Source organism: Anopheles ziemanni, chromosome 3, assembly GCF_943734765.1.
Source record: "Anopheles ziemanni chromosome 3, idAnoZiCoDA_A2_x.2, whole genome shotgun sequence".
NCBI lineage: Eukaryota > Metazoa > Arthropoda > Insecta > Diptera > Culicidae > Anopheles > Anopheles ziemanni.
This window is the reverse complement of record NC_080706.1, coordinates 54,731,606-54,737,664: the sequence shown is the minus strand read 5'-3', so window position 1 is coordinate 54,737,664 and position 6,059 is coordinate 54,731,606. Positions and strand designations below refer to the sequence as shown.

The 6,059-nt window shown below is 47.5% G+C and overlaps 1 protein-coding gene across 1 annotated transcript in view; it reads left to right on the top strand.

Annotated features, from left to right (window-relative positions):
- Positions 1–4,109: 4,109 nt before the first annotated feature.
- LOC131287392 (elongation of very long chain fatty acids protein AAEL008004) overlaps positions 4,110–6,059 on the top strand; it is a 36,325-nt gene continuing 34,375 nt past the window's right edge. The window contains exon 1 of the mRNA XM_058316436.1: positions 4,110–4,189. The gene's annotated coding sequence lies outside the window, so the exon portion shown is untranslated. The remainder of the gene's footprint in view (positions 4,190–6,059) is intronic.

Below are 6,059 nucleotides of genomic sequence, written 5' to 3'. Positions count from 1 at the left end.
ATAAATTCTACCACCGGCGCACAAGAGCGGTACCTCGTCGACAACAATTACATTCTTTTGCAGTTGGACGCAAATGGCTTCATTTGTACGAAAGAAGGCTACCAAGTGGTCGCGCTCAAGAGCGATCTTGTGAGGGGATATTTGTTGGAATGAGTAACCCCACATAGCTTTGAAGAGACACGGCAATGTAGTAAGACACACACACACGCAGTGGAGATTACTGGCGGAAATTCCACGAACCGCTGGATCTTGGTGATCGCGCGCACAAGAAAGAAGAAACCGGATATTCTGACAAACCCTTTGAGTTTGCTCGTTCTGACGCTATAGTGATTGATATTCATGTAGTGTGGCTAGTCTTGCGGGAAGTGGATGTGGCCATCGTGGGATAGTTGGGGGGCTGGAGAAGGGGTTGCGCGTGATACGCGTGGTCATAATACGGAAGGCGGCTTGTAATGGCTGTGGAAGGCCAGGCCAGCAGCCTCGATGACTCCGAGACGCATGTCGTACCGGGGAGGAAATTTTTCTGTTATTTCGATGATAACATTTGCATAATGTATTTCCTTAAACTTTTGTCAGCACAAAATTCCCGCAATTCCCGCAATTCGGACTAAGCTATGTTTAATTTTATTTCAGTGGTTTCGATTCCTAGCTCTATATGCCCAACTCATTTACTTAAGCAGCAACATGAGTTTTTTCATAGAACTGGTTATTTACCATCTGCAAACCTTTCGTTTGCGAACCGATAGGTTTGGCATTGGTTTATACCCAGTTATCGCGGGTACGCTATTCGATTTGTCCAGCTGCCAGTGATCCTCACCGCGTGCAGATGGCTTATCCCACTGTCCCAACTCCCCAAGGCTTAACACAGTTGTTTGCCCCCGTCCGCCGGAAAAACAAACTGAAGAAGGCTCGCCCCGCTGCAGCACGATGGAGAGTGTTCGGTGGTCAGCGGAACTACGCTGGAGTGCCGGGGCCCTGACGCTTTAACTTGGCGACAGACTTATTGAGCTCGGTGACTGTCGAAGGGTGAAGGGGAGGTAGGCTTAGGTAGCCGCCGTTTTCTATGATATTAGCTTTGCCACTTTCCATTCATTCATAACCGCGTCTAGGGACAAGGGTTTCTGAGGCGCTATACCTGAAGGGAGTTTGGAATCGTATACAATGGTAACTGAGTAGTGATAATTTTATGTCGACCTTCATTTTTTTTTTTTTTTGATGTTAGAAGCGAATATAAATCTTCCACCTCCATTAGTATAAGCGAAAAGTTTTCAAAAATCTCCAACCATGCCCCATGTCATAATGGTCTCAGTGACGGAGAGCGTAACGTTTCGAATCTCGAAACCGACGAATCACGAATCGGAGCAAAACCGAAATCATACGTGTGTGACATAAAGCCGCACAATTTTGCCAATGCCAGCGCGGGTGGCGCACTGCGTCCAGGGTCGAGCGAATCACTTATGCGTGCCTGTGTCCATGTTTAGTGCGTCCAAAAGTAGACTCAATTAGGAAGGCGATAAAGTGCTTACCAAGCCAATGTAGGTTGATCGATTACGCCTGCTCAAATTAGTTCATTGTCACGCTAACGATTTTTTCAGCGCTGTTCCCATGCGTTTCTATACCAATTCTGGAGTTTAAATACCAATGCGTGAGAATTATTTACGATGCACTTTTTTATGTCTTTCATGTCTAACCTAGATGTTTCATTTGTATTTGCATTATTTGTTTTATTGTAGAAAGGTACTTTGTTTTTCTTCGACAAAATCCATCGTACAACGAAACACATTACATCGCTAGGGATTAGAATCGAAACATTAATGAATCTTCATGAATCTGTCATATATCTTTGACGAATCTCCATGACTCTGTCATTGGCGTGGACCATGCGACCAAAAAACAAAAAACCAAGGGGTTCCTCTCGTCGAAGTTTTGCTCATAACTTTTCATCAGTTGATGTATCGTTGGGATTCATGAATCTCTAAAACGTAAAGAATCATTCAAATTCATGAATCTGAATCGGAATTACACAACTCTAATTTCAATGTATTTTTTAAAAATAATTTATGTTTATTTTATATATTAATCTTATGTACAGGTTAGAGCAGGGAAACTTGAAGATTTCAAGAGCCATTTTGAGAAAATGTTCAAACATACAACATATAACAAACCTGTTTATTCGATAGTTAGAAAGCTCAATGCCAGAGAAGTATATGCCAGAAGTTAGGCAAGATTTGTTGGGCTTAGAAACACGATATTCTAATTAAGAATAAGTCCCTCTGGGGTTTGTTACCACATGTAACACCCTCGATAACTGCCAGACACACACATGAAGATACCCTGCTTGACTAGTTTGTTATATCTACCGCTTCTGTTGCGGAAGGTATGCGGTGAAACATATCCCAAATAGTGGACATAAGAAAAAAAGCCCTCTCCCAACGTGAAACCAGACCCGGTTGACGCTTCTTCAACGCACCAACTTCCAAAACAATTCCCTCAACCGCCGCCCAGTTTGCCAACCGGCCGCCAACCGGGTTATGGCAAGAGAAACGGACGCGCCGACCCGGGGGAGGGATTTCACTTTCGATTGAGGTGAAGGTTAGTGGTGGCATTGGCGTGCTGAGATGGTCCACCTCCACCGGAGCGTCTCGAAGACACCCTTTGCACAATCGGCGAACGGTGTTAGGTTGGAGGCAGCGCAGTGTGGCGTCCGGTCAGCTTCAACCTAGACTAGCGAAGCCTAGACCCCGACAAGAGAAGCCGCTAAGCGGGGCTGCGTTTTATGTATGTTATCATCCTCGGAGTTGCATCGTTTGCCTGGGAAGGGCACTCTCCGTTACAGCGTCATCGGGTGTTGGGGTGTTGTTTTTGGGGCCATTCGCCTCACTTGATCTTCCGGTAGCGATTGTGCATCTTTCCGAGTACCTTCCTCCCACCCTGATAGTCCCAAATTCCGTCAGGAACGAAGAACTGCAGTGTCGCAGTGCTGCAGCAAATGTCACGGCAGTTCGGTGATCGAGGAACACGACGCGACCGCAGGTGGACTATGGACTCCGGTAACAAACCGGACTAAGGGCCCTCAGGGGGGATGGGGCATGACGAGGGCAGGGAACTCCTTTTTCCATTGCATCACCTAATATAACACAACTCGGGGGTGCTGACACGGGGGCAACACCCGTGCCTGGTGGAAATGGCTGTGGATACGGGCTCAGGGTCACACTCCTTGGCCGCGGCCGAGAGGGAGGAGGAACAGAGTCGACACCTGGCACCTCTGGTACCTGCGCTGGTGTGTGTATTTCTTCCGTGGAATGCAGGCCAAGCATGGAACACATTCGAAAAATGCGTACAACGCGGCTTCACAGCAGAGTGTCAGCTGATACGCTGAGATTTTGACCAACATCGCGTGCAAGCCGATTGCTGGCAGCGGGGGGAGTGGGGGCAAATGTGCGACTGTGCGTGCTTACTGTTTGTCTACGATTTTGTGTTTTAGCTTCAACGCCCCAAACGGGAGAATCATACTTGACCCGGTCCGGGGATGTTAGTTTTAACACGTTTTGGCGCAAGGCGATAACAACGAACAACCTTCCGGCTACCGCTGGCCAATTAATGATGTGTGTGTGTGTATGTGTGTGTGTGTGTGCACACCCCCTTAAGCACTAGCCCGTTTCCTTGCCGTACACAAAATTGTGTCAAAATGGTATCGAAGACAAGGTCTAAGGTCGCGCCAGATTTCTCTCCGTGACACATGAACAAACGTCGAATCCGGCGTCGGTGGTTGGAAGGAAAAGCGCCTGGTTTGGTTTTGAAACTGGTTCGAAGGTTCGATGAAAACATGATGTCGGTTTGTGCTCGAGGCTACCGCATGCATGCCCGATGGGAAAGGACAACCAAACACACACACACGCACTCGTATCATAACATTTCCTTTGCGCCTGAAATGATATTAACCTTCTACCGTTGATAAACCCTCCGAAGCGAGACAGGCTTCGGCGCGAGGCTTTCACAAAAATATCGAAAAATTTCGAAGGCTGTATCCCTGAAGATGCTCAATGTCGAGCCAGTTTTTCAACCGGTTTATTTTATGTGCGTTTTTTCCCTCCCCTTTTTCCTCTTCACAGACACCCACCTGCGCCCGCCAAGGAACGGAAACAAACATCGGAATCGGATCTACGCCGGTTGAGCAGCGGCATTAAAGGTAAGCTTTGGCGTAATTGATCCCTACGCTTCTGGTCCCCGTACGCACGTGAAGAAGGGACCTCTGATGGTTGTGTGGATGGATGTCCAACGCGAAACGTTGTTAAAAATAGTACCATGTTCGGGAGAGCGTATGACCAGCGCGGTCTGTTCCGGTGTGCACACAAGGTCCTATATATATACCTTGCCGACCAGTGAACTATAGCCTAAACGATGGGCTAACGCCGAGTACGGAGCTGGAAGAAAAGTCAGCAGAAAGTTCGAGTCGGATGCGCGAGTTTAAAAATAGTTCTACCACTTTGCGGGCGGGTTCCAAAATGGACGAATGGACAGAATGAGTGTTAAAAAAAAATAGAATAAGGCCAAGGTTGGCAAGGTAATACTTGCCTCTCCGAATATCTATCGTACAAAGATTTCCAACATGCAAAAAAAAAACTTGTACTGGTTTACCTGATTCCATGAAGAGTTTTTGCCAAATCGGTACTGGTTTTTTGATCCTCTACTGGTTCTCCTAACGTGAACAAGGCTAGGTTCATAATAAAGTGGCTGCAGATTCGTTTCCCAATCAACCGCTATAGATCATTCTGTTGATCAGCGACATATGATGGTGACATATACACACGCACACACAAAAAAAGATATTAAGGACATTCTAGTGCTCAGCTGTCGTCCAATTTAAATAATTTGAAAAAAGTAACACACCAATAGGACTGTTGCAGCAATGTCCCAATGTGGTGGCGATCTGCAACTTGCCAAACCACTTCGTCATGGAAACGTCCGTGCAGTCCACCGCGCAAGAGTTTACTCGCCTCGGCGTTCTAGTGCTTTCCAAAAAACCTCATTCGTGGTTGGCAAAGGATTATTCTACGCCTGCCTGCGCCTCCAACACCGCGTACCCGCACCCGATCGGTTCGGGAAAGCCGAAGCCAACGGTGATTGGCCCGTAATTACCGTTCACCCAGCTGATGGCGTTGGTAGCACCAGCCTCCGAGAGGCGCTTAGAGAGCGGTTGGTAGAGCCAGCGGTACTCCAACCACTCCGTCTAATACCATTCCGGGCAGAATGTCCTACTACCGGCTGCTCCGGCCAATGATCTGGGCGTCGGGAGGTTGGGGGTAAGGGGTAGTGAGAACTCTGCTTGGCGCGGCTCCGGGGAACGATTATGAAAGAACCTGTTATTTATTGCAATTTTATGCCGGATGACGTACTGGAGAACATTCTCGTTCCAAATTGCCCGCCGATCGTCACGTTCAGCAGCAAGGCGCTGCTCCTCTTGGTGTCACCCTAATGTCGACGTGTGTTTGTATGCGTTTATCTGGGGGCCCAGCCGCTTGGAGCTGTGGCATTTTTCAATTTGGCACCTCGCTCTCGCCGTTGGCGGCAGGTTGTCATTATCGAAGCCGTGCTACGACTGCTACCCCCAAAGGTGAACGTGTTCTGGTTTGTTTCTGTTGTTGGCGTTGTAAAGTTTTTCGTCGTTGGCCAAAGTATCACCACGTTCCGGTGCAAGTACGAGCACAATAGCTAGAATCATTGTATTATGTCTTAATGTCAATTGTTTATAATTCTTTCAATCGTCATTTGACATTTGATCAACAAACTTCTGGCCTTGCTAGCAATTTCAGCTGTATAAAAAACGCGTCCAAAAATTTCCGGGACAAAATCCACACAAAAATCTCAACAGGCTGCTCAACCGACCTAATCCATCTCGCGTTGTTTGTTTTTGATTTTGATGCCAACAGGAAGGAAAGAATCAGATGGCGACAAACACAGCTAAGATGGCGGTGTGAAAAGTCATTAGCACCATTCGGCCACACCACCATCCGGAGGCCGGAGTGGACGCTCTTAATGCCCATTGACATCATCTTGTC